The following is a 17,031-nucleotide window of genomic DNA, read 5'->3' as shown; positions in this document are numbered from 1 at the left end:
GTAAAAGAATCTGAGTAACCATTTAGATTTTAGAGCACTCACAGGAGTTGAGTTGAAAGCTTATAAAATGGTGGGAATGGAAACCCTCTAGCTGTTTTTCTGTGTTGGTGTATGCACAGTGTAAAAACATATATTTTCTCAAATACCATTCTTCCTTAGGGTCCCCCAAATATTTAGTGGGCGCCATGCACTACCTTGGGTAAAACTCAACAGATTGAAACTATTTGACCCACTAATAAATAGTTTGATCTTTAGCTTTTGGTTTTTTTAAAAAAACCACCTAGAACCTTTTTAAGATGACTATTTTTTTCAGGGCTTAAATCTCCAGAACCCCTTGCTCAAATGACTCCAAATGTGGATCTCTGACCTTACCTTGCACTCTCCTGAGGCACTCCAAATTTCAAAGGAATCCAACTAAGCATGTAGATTTTAGAGGGCTTAGAATGGTCGGCCTTTTAAACAGATATCATGATACAACTTTAGCTATAATGAGCTCCCCCTGCACCACTAGAATAGAATAGAATGAGACCTGGTGTGACATGTGTATCTACAATGTGTAACAGGGTTGTGTAACAATGTTGTTGTGTGACATGTTGTATCTACACTGTGTAACAAGGCTGAAAGAGGCAGTCTGGAAGGCCAGTTATCTGATTCCAGATATCCGGGGAAGGAGGTGGACATTTGGGGAGAGGAAAATGGTCTCAGGGCATAGTTAGTGTCTGGGAGGGAAAGTAGTAGGAAAACCCAGGCCATTGTTCCTGCAAAGAGGGCGGAGCAATGTTCCCTCTCTCCCAGCTGGCCGCAACAGGTGTTTCAGGTTATTAGACCCACCTGAGAAATAATGACTGGGTGGGTGAATCAGAAAGGAAAGTCCAACCCCAGCCAAGGAAAGCCTGCCATGAGGAAGAATGCAGCCAGAAGGAGAGCTGAGAAAACCCTGCACTGAAGGGGAGAGTTTGAAGGGTGGAGAGGCCAGGTTGAAATCACCCCATCCCAAGAAGGACTCTGGAGTCCTGACTGTAAGGGAACAAAACTTTCTCTAATAAATTAGACCCCAGGTGAGGGGAGTGTTGTTTAAAGACTTTGAGTGTGAGTAGATTATTCCTGACACTTGGAAGGACAACAGAGGCAGGGAACAGGAGCATGCCCTGCCAAAGGGGGTGGGCTCACTGCATCCCTCTTGCACATGCTCAACGCAAGATGTTTCCTTTCTTCTCCAGAGCTGAGGTTGAGTGCAGGAGCTGCAGGCCACAGCCTGGCAGGAGGATAGAAGGAATTTTGATTGAACCAGACAGGTAGAGGCTGAGAACTCAATGGAAAGATTGTGAAAAATACACTTTGTACTCAATAGAAAACCACAAAGTGATCTTCAGAATTCTTAGAACCAAGGAATGCCGTGAGGGAACTGGTAAAGCAGGAAATTCTAACAGACCCCAGGCCCATCTTGAGTGTGAAAGCACATGGCTTTACCCTGAATGCTTTGTGATATGCTGCATACAGCGCTTTCAATAGGAAGTGGTTAGGAGTGGTGTATCATCCATTTTTCTATCTTTTAATCTAATCGCATGTGCCTAGAATGTGGTATCTAAACTCTGTAAAAGTTTTTAATGTACAGTGCAGACTGCTAATGTGTGAGACTGCATAACTTATACCCACCAATAACTAAATTAGAAGCAGGTTGGAGACCCAACATTACACTTGGCATCAGAAAGGTAAAGAGAGACCTGACCTGACCTTAAACAGAGACCTGAACTAGTCAGGTCAGGGATCTATTTAAGCTTCTGATGCTTGGTGTGAGGATTGGGGTGCACCTATTGTTAGCCTGCAAGGCAAAATAAAGGCTGGCATAGTCTAGAGGAGAGTGTTAGAGTGGCTCAAAGGCTGGAGGGATCAGGAATTAGATCATCCAGCTAAGCACAAACAAGACTCCCTGATGCTGGAGGCAGGGAGTAACAAAGTGACCCACTCTCCTGTGATAGCTCTTGGGGTATCTGGGACTGTGAGTCTCCTTGATTATCCTTTCCTTAACAACAGTTTTACACTGGTGTCGGTTTTATTATTATTATTTCAACAATGTTACTCCTGATTAAGGGTGTGAGTCTGTCACAGAGGTCACAGAAGTCACGGGACCTCTGTGACGTCTGCAGAGGCCGGTGCGTCTGGCCTCGGGGCTGCCTGTGCAGCTCGAGCAGCTCCTGGGCCAGCTGCACCGGCTGCTGCTGGGGCAGTCTCGGGCTGCTGCACGCCCCTTCCTCCCACCACCACCACCCAGCAGCAGCCGTGGTCTCAGGTCACCATGCCCCCCAGCCCCCTCAGCAACAGCAAGGGTCCCAGGCTGTGCGCCATTGCCCATCTGTCCCCAGCACCATGAGGTGTCCTGGGACGTGCACCGCCACCCTTCCCCCCCAGGGTACCCGCGGTGCCCCGAGCTGCCCCAGAGCACCCGCGGTTTAGTCAGGGGTATATTGTTCAAGTCATAGACAGGTCATGGGCTGTGAATTTTTGCTTATTGCCCATCACCTGTCCATGACTTTTACTAAAAATACCCATGACTAAAATGTAGCCTTACTCCTTGTCACAGGGTCTGTGCAGGCTCTCCCACTTTTGTGCCTGCACCCTGTGTTTAGGCTGGTATCATACCTAACACGCCTTCTTTTGCTGGATCACCCAAGTGTCTTTATTTACAATGTCCATGCAGTTCCCCAGTCTCCCAACAGCTAGCACCCCACAGACCCTCCCCAGGGTCTCCTGCCTTTGAGGCTTCCTGCTTTGGTAAGGAGACAGTGATACTGCCCTCCTGTCTCCTCCTAGTCTAGCCTCCTCTCTGAGGTTTGTTCAGGGTTTTTATAGCCCTCCCGTGCCTCAGCCCAGCTGTCAGCACTCAACTCAGCATGTTCCTCTGAGCCAGCCCTGATTAGGGCTTGAAGCTGGGCCCACTGCTGACTACCTGTGTCTCCTGACCAGAGAGCAGACTGCAGCCAGCATTTTGGCAGGGCTTTAAAGGGGGTTTTACCCTGCCCTGCCACACTTCTGATTTGCACCAGTCTGAGAGAAGACCCAAGGATAGGGTGACCAGAAATCCCAATAAAATTGGGGCCGTCCAAATATTCAAGTAATTTGTCCTGCATCCCAATGGACACCATTTGTCCTGATATTCAGGCTCGGCTTTTTTTCCCCCCTCTGGACCTGCCCCCCGATGTGTCCTGATATTTTGTTCATGTAATCTGGTCACCCTACCCAAGAAGTAAGGTCAATGGAGCTGAGCCAGTTTGCACTAGCAGAGAGTGTGGCAACTATATTCCAATAATCTATTCAAGAGAAAAGAATTGCTTTTCAATGGCTCCCACCTGAAAAACGGAGGTAGGTTTTGTTAAATTCCTTCTCCCAAACAACCCCACCCCCTTGCATGGTGTAGACCTCAAGTCAATGCCTTTTTCAGCGTGTGGTGGCTCAGAATCAAGATAATGGACTGTCTCAACAGCCAAGCATCTACAATGATTAAACAGGGACGATTCATGCAGTTTTTGTGCATTTTTGGCATATGTCCAGCATAGCTGTAAAGTTAACATTGATGATGGTGATGAAGGACATTTATACTTTTCACTGCTAGAACATGGGCCTCCGTGCTGGGGTTTGTGAAACAATATAAGCTGTTTAGTGTCTGCCAGGTGTGTCTCTAGAGAGAGAAGAGTGAGAGAGGCTGCAATGGTGGATATAGTGAAAGACGGGGAAAACCCCCAAACACAGAGGGGAAAAAAAGTGTTTCCAGTGTAAGTTTTTCCTCAGTTTTAATTCCTGAGAGGTCAGAAATAGAACTATTATATTGTATTTTATAAATATCACAGAAAAAAGGATTAAAGCACAGGAGCGAGGAACCACCATAGCATCAGCCTGGAGATCATTAGTTTTAGGCTGAAATGATGGCTGAAGTTCACAGTCCTCATGCAGTAAAAAACACAGACAGGCAGTGAACCAGAGGACAGTTCTGAGTGTTTGGTATGTAGAGTTCATGTAACAGATCCAAGGAAAGATTGTCACACAGAAAATCTGTACTATTGCTATGCAGAAGAAGCAAAACCTGGAGCAGCCTAGGAGGACAGGCATCTCAGTTTGACCTAGTCAATGTAATTCATGAATGTCTGAATGAAAGCATGTACCTGAATTCCAACAGCAGCCTCAATTACTAGGATCACCAGGCCAACTATATTTGATACTAATTTTATGAAAGATTTATACCAGTAGCTCCAATTCATGAAGATGTACAGAAGTTTTGTCCCAGAGGAGCAGATCTTCTTGCAATGCTGTGCCATTAGACTCAGACAGATGAACTACACTTCTTTCTGTATAACACATGGAAAACACTGCTTTATAGCACGGGGAAAAAAAGCCCCTCAGAGATGTCTCATCAGAATGAAGCACCTGCTTTCTAGTGGATGTGAGGAGTATCCTCTTACCGAATATCAGTGTTACTCATGGATATTTGCATTGTTAACTCAGTACCCAGCTCTTCTGCAGAATAATGTTTAAATGGGCTTATAGGAGACCTGAAGTTAATGCCTCTGCAATAAAAAATAGTTACCAAATGTCCCACTAAAATACTATGGGTAGCTGTGAATTAAATTCTAGTCTGAGCATTACACTGCTGCAAAACAGTTTTACTTTTTATGACATCTTTCCTAAACATTTGTATCCCACAGTGCTTCACAGTGTTAAAAAATATAGATTTGGATTGGTGAATAAGCCATGCAGTCAATTATCTGAGTAACACTAAACAGCAATAGGCCTGGGTTGCCGAGCTTAGATCTGGATTTGGATGCAAACATTCCCAATAGTTATGGGGCATTTGGAGCCAAGATTTTGGATCAGCCTGCGTGCTCTGTGATGATGATGGCTATTTAAATAGAAAATCCAGAGTAATCCGGAAGAATTGGTTGTGACATTCCCCAGGGTGTAACCTTGAACTGCTATGTCCCCTTAACTCTTCAGCCCAGTGCCTTTTACACTGCTTTACTGTCAGAACAGCCACTCCCGGCCTGCCATTAGCATGCAAAGTCACTCCGAGCGGAGTACACAAATGCTATACCCAGCCACCCATGAATAGACACAGGGCAACACCTGCATATCCCTCAGCCCCCGCCTTCCCCCCGCCACCCCAAGTGTGTATCCTGTCCCATTCAGTAGTCCACTGGACCGTACAAGCTCATAATTAGTTCATCATTCCAACAAAGTGCAATGAATATGGTAATGAATATGCACCGGCCTTGTTGTTTCAAATGGAAGCTTCCCAAACACACTGGTTTAGATAAAACAACCAAGAAGTTTATTAACAAGAGAAAGGTAGCTTTTGAGCGATAAGTCATATAACTCAGAGTTGGTTACAAAAGAAATAAAAAGACAAACACACAAGCTAATTCCTAAACTTTACCAAGGCTAAGAAGCAAAAATGCTTCTCTTACCCAAAAGCTTTCCACAGTCTGAACTGGTTGGAAAACCTGCAGGCCAGGACCACTCATCCCAGTTCAATGATGCATCTTTGTCTTTTAGTTGATCTTGCTGCTCTGAGCAAAGAGGCAGGGGAAGGAGGAGAGAGGTGGTGAGGATTTCACTTCCTGTCCTTTTTAAGACTCTGACCCTTTGTGCTGGAAAAGTCTTTGCTGGGTCATGGGGTCAGCAGTCCATTGCATACTGCTCTGCAAGCTGTCCTTCAGATAAATTATAAATATTTTGTTTATCCCTTTCCCCACTTAATGTCCAATTAAGCAGGTAATGGCCTTTTAGCACATAGCTGGCATGCCAGTGTGCCTTTGTCCTTGAGAAAATGGTCTGAGGGTGTTACCCAGAACTACAGCATATTAGGTAATGCTCATAGAGCAAGATCTCACTGCTCCATATACAATGTTGATACACACATTTTAACAGCAGATTGTTCAGCAGATTGAGTTTTCAAATGATGCCTCACAAGACATACTTAGTACAAAATATATCACAACTATATAAAAGTGGTGAATGGGGCGTATCACATGGGGTACAGGTGTCACACTGATGTGACTTTACTGTACTTGCAATGGTTAGGGTGACACATCACCAGAGCCAAGGTGATGTGCAGGAACTAGCATCTGTTAGAGAGCCTGGGTTAGACCAGACAGATGAAAAGTAAGAACTCAAGAAAAAAGAACTTAAGAAAAATAAACCCTGTTCTCAAGTGAATAAATAGAAGAGTGAGTATGAAACAAGGTGGCCTTCAGGTTCTTTAGAAATAACCAAAGTCAGGAAAGAATTGGTCCAACAGGGGGGTGCTATCAGACCCCAGATAAATCCAGTGGATGAAGGATCCACCACAGAGACACCCAGGACTTTAGAATGAATGTTTTGTGACTGCTGTACACAGTGCTATCAATAGCAAGTGTTTAGGAGTGGTGTGCCATCCTTTTCTTTATCTCCTCTAATTTACTTATCACCATGGTAGCTAAACATTGTTCATGTTTTAAAAATACAGTGAGACCTGCCAGTGAGTTTGGCTTTCTGCACAGGCCCCTGATTCGGAGTGTCGTGATAGTTCTCCATCCAGCTCCAGGTTAGGTCCTGGGCTTCTTATTACTGCACCTGCCCTCACTTTGGTTTCCTCTTTTGTAGGTTTGATTTCTGTAGGCATTGGCTAGTCTTTTCTCTGTCTCTCTTGCCCCCCAAATCTCAGATCCTGTAAGAAATTAACTGCAAAGTGCCAGTTGGTTAGTGCTTTATTGACTAATTCACCTGCAGAATTGTCTATCCTGCTACTGGATTCACCTGACAGCTGCTTATCCCACATCCTGGAAAAAGCAGCTCATCGGAGCTGCTACCTGCAGTAGGCAAAGCACTCCCCTACCTCGGGAACTGAAAGCAGGTTTTAGATAAGGGAGGTAGAAGGAAGGAACAGAAAGAGTCCAGCTGCTCAGGGTCGCTCTACTCCCTCATCCCCGCCTCATCCCATCAAATGAAAAATGGGGCAGTCTGCTCCTTTCCCCTGCCTGCCTCAGACCTCCACATGACAGATATGGCTATTTCCTGCAATATCTTTGAAAACCAGGATTAAATTAAGTTTCAGTATCTTTGGAGTCCATTGTATTAAATGCAACAGTTGTGTTATGGCAGGTCTGGCTGATCAAAGGACCATAATAAACACCGTAAGAATGGTCCTTTTGGGACAATATGTGTGAAGTGGATTTCCTGGGAAATATCTAAAGGAGGTGAAAGCAAATTCCCCATCCCTAGTTCTCCAAACCCCCAACCTTTTGATGTTGTGCTCTGAGGCAGGGTCCATTGTCTGCTGATCATCTGTTCCCAGAATCAGAAGATCAAAGGCCCAAGCTGCAGAAAGGAAAGATTGGACTATTCCTGGTGCTTCTGGTTCTGAGCTGAGACTGTTATGAATTTATAACAGAAAAGCCCCTTTGTGGGGTTTGAAGGACTGACTCCTACCAGAGCCCTGACTGGGATGGGGTATAAACCCACGCTGGTGATGAAGGGGTTAAAAATCTGCTGTGGGCAAGACTGGCCCCACCCCTCAGGTATTGTCAATCGTGTGAAGGGTGGAATAAGGGCTTACCAGGAGTTGCTGTACAGCTCCCAAAGGAGACTCTGGGAATCCTTGAGCAGAACTGCCCTCTTGAAGGCCACTTATCACTCCCTCCCCCGCCTCCCTACAAGAGGCAATGACCCTGGTGCACTAGCTAAGGTTTGGCCAGCCTTAAGATGAGTCATTAGGCAGTGCGTTCCGCTAACCTGTACCCGTTTTGGGGTTAGGGAATAGCGGGCCATACAAAAGGGACTGGGACAATGGGAGCCAAGAACCCCATCCCCTTCAGCAGCCAGAGAAGTGTGTCGGGCACAGAGACACACTTGGGTGTGAGTGTGAGGGGCAGTTGGAGATGCAAGGGGTTGGGGAGGGAAAGAGAGAAAGGGGATGCAGGAAGTGTGCATGGGAGAGAGAAGTGCAGAAAAGGGTCAGAGCCCCATCCCTCTGGTGGGGAGGAGAAGAGTTTCTCCAATTAATCAGCTATTGACCCCTTTGAATCATATCGGCTCTGGCCTTCTCCTCCCACAAATAGTCATTTCTCCCTCCTCATCTCATTGCCACTCACTCGGTTCCTTCTTTGTTCCACCTCCCCAGTCTTTGGCAGCTCTCCCTCTTCTTCATCTCCCTCTTTCTTGCTCCCTTCTGAATATCTCTTATCCTGTCCTCCATCTTCACTGGCAATTATGCAATATATTTTGCATAATATTGGAGGGCAAAATTATGCAAATTTCAGTTCTGTTAGTTATTGTTCTGATGATGTTGCCCTATATGCTACCATAATCATTTTAATCCGGATGCCATGAACAGGCTTGAGTTGATTATGTTTTTGAATTAGCATGGTACAGAAGTTGTAGTACACCAATGAATAACAAGGATGGTGGAATCGTATGCCCTTCTGCTGCCACTAGTGTCCATGATAAAACTCCCATTAACTTCAGAGGGAGCATATTCTGGCTCAAAAAGCTTTTTTTTTTTTTTTTTTAATAAAATAAAATTATAAAATATAAAATTGAGGGTTACTTTGAAAAAAGAAATGAAAAGGTTAGGAGCCAAATTGACAGCACTGTGCCTTCAAGAGCACAACGTGACCATGAGTGCGCAGACATACTTTTCAAGAGCAGAATAGGTTTCTATAAGGGTGTAGTTCCATTGACTTAAAGGATTTGTCCCTCTGTGTCTAACAAGGCCAATGTCCTTTTCATCTTTTGTCTGCATCTACTTTTTTCAGAGGTTTCCATTTGCAAAAAAGGATGACCATGGCTGACTGGTGACTCCATATGAATTCTTGCAGCCCTGGAACTCCACAAGACCCAGCTAATATGTATCTACTTATAACTACGTACTTGGGTGATTTCAGACAATTGAACTGCTTTCCTAAGAACATACGTGTTATCCCATATGACAATCTATGGGTCTCAGAACAAGCAGGTGAGTGTCGGGTGCTGATAGCACTAACACTTGAAGTACAATGACGGTAAATGGTGAATGACAACCTATTTCATGGTGCTGGGACAGTGCCTCCAAACTGGCCCAATCCTTGTTGTGTGTCTGGTATAAAACCTCATAACTAAAACCGAATTAACAACAAGGAATGTCTCTACCCTTATCTACATGCAAATGAAGGGCTATTTGTGAAATAATGAGAATATTGTTAGTTTTTTATTTAGCTGATTACCAGTTGTTGTTATTATTATCCTTTTTTTCAGTAATCCAATCAGGAGTGGAAAGAATATGCACAAATAATCAATACATGAATAGACAAAGTGAACGGTTAATGAACAAGCCTTTTGTCTGAAGATTGTTCTTATAAACTATTTGGTGAATATTTATGAATGCTGAATAAATTTGGAGATCAGGAGTCATTCATGAAAATGGGCTAAATGAATCAGACAATGGGGATAATGATACTGCTAGTTCTATTTCTAAGTATGGGGGGAAATAGCAAATTCAACAAAGGTACATACAACCATTGCACTAACCATTCTTTAAAAAGGGCACATATCCATCTGTTCCAGCACTCTGGTATAACTTTACAAACAATACTGCGGCATAACTTGAAGTGCAATTCAATATATCCCACTTCCAGTAGGTCAGGCAACTTAATAGGTCAGATCGCTTATCCCATCTTGATAACTCCCCTAATTTTTGAATGCCTGGGAAAATGAATGAGCTTTGCAGCATGTTAAAGAGCCTCAGATCTAGGCTAGTTTGGACCAAGAGGAACCACATCTGACTATTAATTTTGTGATCTGATTTTTTCAGAGGTTCTGAGCAACCCCAGGCAATCAGTAGGAGGCGCAGGTACCCAGCACCTTTGCAAATCGGGGCATGAAACGCATATCCTTGTGATTGTATCTATTGGTTGGCTATGAATTGCACACACAGCTAGTTTATGCTAAAGTATCCTATTATTTCTGTTACCCCTTATTCCCTCCCATCCCACCCAATTGTTTGGCTCTTCCACCTTTTAGACTGTAAACCCTTTGGGGCAGAGGCATGTTCTATATGTTTGTATAGGACCTAATTGAGACCTCTAGGTGCTACTGCAATATAAATGTTAAAAAGTACTAATTTAATGAAGTCCCAATTATTCCAACAAAATATTCAAGTTTAACCAGATCAGTCAAGCCGACATACCATTCTACTGTACAGTGATTAAAGTTCAGATTTGTAATGCACATAAAGAAGTGCTCTTCCAACATCTCTGGGCATCCTACCATCACTTAAAATCACAGAGTTGTGCATGTGCTGCCATGGTGATTTGCATGTCAAATGACCTGACTGACTAATTGCACATGCAATTACAATGTCAGCCTGTGCAGCTGTTCAGGGCCGGCTCCAGACCCCAGCGCGCCAAGCGCGCGCTTGGGGCAGCATTTTTCCGGGAGGGCGGCAGGCGGCTCCGGTGGACCTCCTGCAGGCATGACTGCGGAGGGTCCGCTGGTCCCAGAGGCAGCTGCATTTCAGTGGTACTGTATGTAGTGGTACTATTTGCCCTAGTTTGTAAATAACTGATGTTCCATTGGGGTGGAATGTGCTTTATAAATGCAAGGTAATAATAAAGCAGACAATTCTACTCTGCAGGGGCGGATCCAGGCCCCAGCACGCCAAGCGCATGCTTGGGGTGGCAAGCCGCGGGGGGTGCTCTGCCAGAGCCGTGAGGGCGGCAGGCAGGCTGCCTTCCGTGGCTTGCCTGCGGAGGGTCCGCTGGTCCCGCGGCTTTGGTGGACCTCCCGCAGGCAGGCAAACCGCCGGAGGCAGCTTGCCTGCCGTGCTTGGGGTGGCAAAATCCCTAGAGCCACCCCTGCTACTCTGTAATAGATCTCTCTTCTAAACCCTTTTTCATGATATTTCATGTTCCATTTACTGCATACTTGAGTGGAGACTTGCTCTTCAAGGGGTAAAAAAGATATGACAATGATGAATTCATAACTAAACCATGTCTCCCCCAAAGCAGTATTTTTTGGCAGGAAGATAACAAAATAGTATTCTGCAGAAATTCAGGTTTGTTGTCCAGGTTTCTCCCTTAATACTAAGTAAACAGCTAGCAGCGGGTTAAAATAGCAAACCAAAGCACCTACCACTACAAAGCTAAAACAGAGGCCCAATTCTCTCTCTACAGCAGGTGTATACTGGTACAGCACCACTGAAATCAGTAGAACTGCTCCTGATTCACACTGCGGTGACAGAAAAATCAGCACCTAGGGTTCTGGATTACATGAATCTTTTAATTTCTCTTTACGTCCATCTGAATGACAGAGGGAAATTTTACGAAATTCCTTCCCCTAACAAATCTCCTGCACCTTAGATAATTCAGAGCCCTAGTTTAGGATTACTCAAACTCAAGACAGTAGAATGTATTGAAGGACAAGCCATGCCCTTTTTGAGCTGTTTTGCATCTTCCCGCTGTGTCTCCGGAGAAAGAAGAGGAAAAGGAAGGCTGACATGATGAATGTGGTGAAAAGAATGGCAATTCCACTGGAACAGGATAAAATACATATAAGCAAATCTGTTTTCAGAGTAATGTATTTTATTGGCTTATTTCCTGAGAAGCCGGAAATTGAATGATTACAGTGTATTCTGTAAATATTCATGAAAGGAAGGCAGTTTGTGAAAGATGAAAACACAGAAGTCAGGAGCAGCCATGTCATCATCCTGGAGATTCTCGGGTTTCAGGTATTGAAGGGATGGCTGAAGTTTGCAATCTGCACACAGTAAAAAAACAAGACAGGCAGCAGAGCAGAAGTTGTAAGAAATAAGAAACCAGAAGCCACCTCTGAATGCTTTGTACACATAGTTCTTGTGATACATCCTAGGATAGTATGACATGCAGAAAAGATGTAGCATAAATGTGCATAAGAATATAAACCTGGAGAAGCCTTTACTGGCCAAGATCTTATCACTTGTGGTCAAGCATCTCTTTTTTTTTACTCACTCAATGCAATTCATGGCCACAATGAAAGCATATATCCTAATTGCTACAACAGCCTCAGTTGCCGAGATGATCACAGCAATTACAATGGATGAGGTAGAGTTGTCTACTTTCAGAATGTTGCAATTGTTGATTCTCATTTTTCAAAGTGTACAGAAGTTCTGTACCAAAGGAACACGGCTCTGTGAGAATTAGGATGGCAGATGCTGGAGCTGTCTGTATAGCTCATATGAAAGGCACAGCTTTATACGTTAAAAAAAAAAGCAGTGGGGAGGTGTCTCTTCCCAATAAATCCTCTGCTTTATGAGGCATGTAAATGTGAGTATTCTCCTACTGCGTATGCAGTGATATTTACATGTTGTCTGAAGAGCTGTGAAGAGTTAATTTTTTTCAACTGTTCTTGTAGGTGGCTTGAAGCTTATGCTGCCACAATAAAAACCCATTTTCCATTTGTAACCCAACACCAGCCAAAATTGATCACTTTGGCAACGCAGATCTGTCTGCTGAATACCTGGGCACAGTAGGTGTGTTTATGCAAATACAGTCTGGTCCTGAAGTCTTTCCCTGCAGTTTATCACTAGATGTGAGGGGAGAGCACATTCAGATGCTGCTTACACATTGGATTTAGTTTCCATTAGAAAGTTCCCTTCACCTGGCTGTAGATTCCAGATAAACACAATAAAAAAGTATAATCTGATTCCTGAGACTCCATCAGATCAAATCTCTACCCGCTTCAGAACAACAAATGAGCTCATACTCACCTAGCATTTTGGAGGCAGACAGTCAGGGAAGCCTTTCTTCCAAGTTTCTCCCATGCCTCTTTCTCCATCTCTCCGTTCTGCTTCGAGGTCATTTTTATTAAACTAACAGGCCCCCCTTGTTCTCCTTGACCTGATTTATCATGTTGTTCCAGTTATTTGCCACCAACTTCACTGAAGTTGATGGAACTGAACTGGCATTTAACAGGAGTAATGCATAGTGAATCAGACCTAACTCTCCATTTGGTATAGCTATTATGGGCAATAGTCTCATTTACGCTAAGACCCATTTATACTGCTCTGCATGTAAATGTAAATAGAATAAAATGAGAATCGGCCCCTTGGGTGCAGGTATAGCCCAGTTAAACCATTAGATTCTCAGTGACTCCTGGACTATTTCCAAGCCTAGTTATCTCAGTACCAGCTCTTTCAGATATAACTGTGTTGGGTTATGCAAATTCCCATTGATGCAGAAGCATGGGTGGTGGGTAGCATAGGCAGGGAAAGGTTGTGCCTCCCCAAATAGCCCACGCTCCACCCCGAGGCCCCCTCCAGCTTGGCGCTAGTTGGCCCCTGCCCAGGCAGGCCACTCCTCTTCCAGGAGCCGGGGCTAGGGTGGCTGGGACTTGGGGTGGCTGGGGCTGCCCAGTGTTGGGGGAGCCCCGGGCACTGGGGCTGCACCACCCAGTGTTCCGGGCTGAGGGGGGAGGAGAGGGGAAGGCAAGTTCCTAATGCATTGCAATGCCTATGGATGTCATATAGAGCCACCATTTTAAATTACCTCCATTTTTGATTGCATACATCATTTATTCCAGACACAGGGACATTTATGCAAGATTTCTGTTGGGCCTCTGTCAGTGCACTTACAATGAATGACAATAAAACGGCTTGAGCTCAACTGCCACGTGAAAGAGGGAGGCAGTCTCTAGGGGGCATGTGGCTCAGACAATGAGCTTTACCGTTCACCTAGCACTGCACCCAGATAGCTACTGGAAGCCGATGTCATCCGTGGGGGCACTGGTATAATGTGCTCCCTGTGAGAGCTGTATTCCGTCCCAGCGAATGCTTCCAGGCTGGCCCCATGTAGAGGGCACCAAGACAATCTTAGAGATAACAGAGGCATGGGGAAGGGATAGTGCTTGTGCCTCTTTGCATTCTCCCCCCCCACAGTGAAAATATTTACACAACTGTGGAAGAAGGGTTGAGGGGCAGCATGTGGTAAATGCTTGGACGCCCACAGTTCTGTGGTGAATAGAGGCCTTCTCTCCCCAATGCTGCTAGTCTGACCATTTTGTGGATTATAGAGCTGGTTGAAACTTTTTAATAGAAAATTCGGTTTGTGATGAAACAAATGTTCACAGAAGATGTCTGCTTCCCTCAACGGTTTTTTTTCAACAGAAACCTGTAAACTGAGGGGTTGGGTTTGGGCAGTTTGCAGTTTTGGTTGCCAAAAGCGAAACCATTTTTGTTTTTTGGAAGAAAAAGTAACACTTAACACTGAAAATTTTGATGAAAACAAAAATGTTCGGTCTTGTCAAAATGCTCCCAGGGAAAAATACCCATTTTCCGACCCTCTCAAGTGATTTATCCATTTAAGCTGCAGACCTGTGATGCCTCCATTCGTAGCAGCCATGTTTTTCCTTATGCCAGAATGGGGACTGGAGAGTACATGGAATGGTAACAAGAGCGAGCTTATCCTGAAGAATTTGGAGCTCTATTAAATAACCCTCTTTGGGTCTCAAATTAGGGATGGTTATGAAATGAGAAGGCAGCTTAATCAGTAAGTTAGTTTATGGCTGCATCTGATACAACAAGAACCCAATTTTCTGTACAAAGTGAAGTACTTTTGATGTTTACTAGTGGTTTCTGAAACCATCACTGACAGCCTGGTATATCAGCATATACAAAACCAGCTGGGGGGAGGAATAGCTCAGTGGTTTGAGCATTGGTCTGCTAAACCCAGGGTTGTGAGTTCAATCCTTGAGGAGGCCACTTAGGGATCTGGGGTAAAAATTGCTTCTCCTAGTGATGGCAGAGGGGGCTGGACTCAACTCAATGACCTTTCAAGGTCCCTTCCAGTACTAGAAGATTGGTATATCTCCAATTTTTACCTTACCTGGTCTTTTACAATGGACTCCTTTAGGCTGTTGTGTCTGGCAGTTGTGGCTACCTGCACTTCCACCTTCATGGTATTCTCATCCTTTTGTCTATTTTTGGGCTCCAGGTCAGGGCAAGATTTCACTGTTTCTGTGATTTTGAAATTGGCTTTTTATGTTTGAGATCAGAAACTCCACTGAAGATAAGGATAATAATGAAATGGTTATGCACGTAGGCCTAAAGGAAAATGGCTGGGTTTTACTTACTAGGCTGGGAGCAGTACAAGCAGTATCATTCTGCAAAGGTTCACTGACATCTTGATAGTAACATACACATGTTGATTCATTTGATAATTTGCAACACAGCTGAAAAGCAATGTCCCGGAAGTAAATGCAGGTAAGCAAAAAGGGTGTGTGTGTGTGTGTGTGTAGGAATAAAAGTAATATGGCAGTGTGATGAAAACTAACATTAGATCAGAGCTTACTTTTGAGACCAGCAAAACCTGCAGCCAGGAGCGGGACAAACAGCTCCCCCAGTACGTTGGAAAATCCCACATGTAACATGGATGAAGTAGGTTCTGCAAAGGAGGTGAAAATGTGTGCGATGCTTATTGGCTACCTCCATATAGAAAGGAGAAGAACTGACCTTTCAGTCATGGTGAAGGATAGCCAGTAAGGAGGATGTAGAGCTGGGAGGAGAGGAGGGAGGAGGAGTTGAGAGGGAGGTGTTGGTACAAAGAAGAGTTTAAAAGGCAATCGGAAGCCCTCCAAGGATAGCCATGCAGGGAGCCCATCACATCGTAAAGTTTGCTTCCCTAAGAGTACTCCTGGGCAATTAGTGGTCTGCAGAGCCTGTTCATAGATGTCCACAGAATGAAACCGCAGCCAGAGGATTGGAGAAACAGTCATGTGGATAGTCCAAGCAAGGGCTCCTCTGTTCCAAAGTGTCCTGCAGAATGAAATGGTAGGGGAACCTCAGGGGGTGAATCTAATTTAACATCTATTTGGTTCATGAATTTTACACTTACGTGTATCTTTAGCAAGTTACTTGGTATTAGACTCTCCTTTGACAGAGATATAGGCAGGAATCTTTCTGCAGCTTAAATATCTTCAACCCTGCACTGGGACTTTGCTCACACTCTTATTGTGGGAGAGATTTTCCATTTCCTGCCATCGCTTGCTATCTATCTTTTGTGGTGTGCCTGGTTTCCTTACTGACGGAGGACGTTGTGCTAGTTCTTACTGTCCTCTCTTGTGATATCTTGTTTATCGAGGTGAACATTTTAAAAGTAGGGCTAAGTCCACGCGATTAACTTAAAAAATTAATTGTTATTAAAAAATTAATCACAATTAATCGCTGTTTTAATTGTATTGTTAAACAATATAATACCAATTGGAATTTATTAAATATTTTTGATGTTTTTCTACATTTTCAAATATATTGATTTCAATTACAACACAGAATAGAAAATACACAGTGCTCACTTTTTATTATTTTATTACAAATATTTGCACTGTACAAATGATAAACAAAAGAAATCGTATTTTTCAATTCACCTCGTACAAGTATTGTAGTGAAATCTCTTTATTGTGAAAGTGCAACTTACAAATGTAGATTTTTTTGTTACATAACTGCACTCAAAAACAAAACAATGTAAAACTTTAGAGCCTACAAGTCCACTCAGTCCTACTTCTTGTTCAGCCAATCGCTAAGAGAAACAAGTTTGTTTACATTTACGGGACATAATGCTGCCCGCTTATTTACAAACTCGTCTAAAAGTGAGAACAGAGATTCACATGGCACTTCTATAGCCAGCATTGCAAGTTATTTCTGTGCCAGATATGCTAAACATATGCCTTTTCATGCTTTGTCCACTATTCCAGAGGACGTGCTTCCATGCTGATGACACTCATTAAAAAAACAATGCGTTAATTAAACTTGTGACTGAACTCTCTGGAGGAGCATTGCATGTCTCCTGCTCTGTGTTTTATCTGTATTCTGCCTTATATTTCATAATATAGCAGTCTCAGATGATGATCCAGCATGTTGTTCATGTTAAGAACACTCTCACTGCAGACTTGACAAAACACAAAGAAGGTGCCAATGTGAGATTTCGAAAGATAGCTACAGCACTCGACCCAAGGTTTAAGAATCTGAACAAGTGACGTCCTAAATCTGAGAGGGACGAG

Source organism: Mauremys reevesii, linkage group 3 (genome assembly GCF_016161935.1).
Source record: "Mauremys reevesii isolate NIE-2019 linkage group 3, ASM1616193v1, whole genome shotgun sequence".
Lineage (NCBI taxonomy): Eukaryota > Metazoa > Chordata > Testudines > Geoemydidae > Mauremys > Mauremys reevesii.
This window is presented reverse-complemented; position numbering follows the sequence as displayed.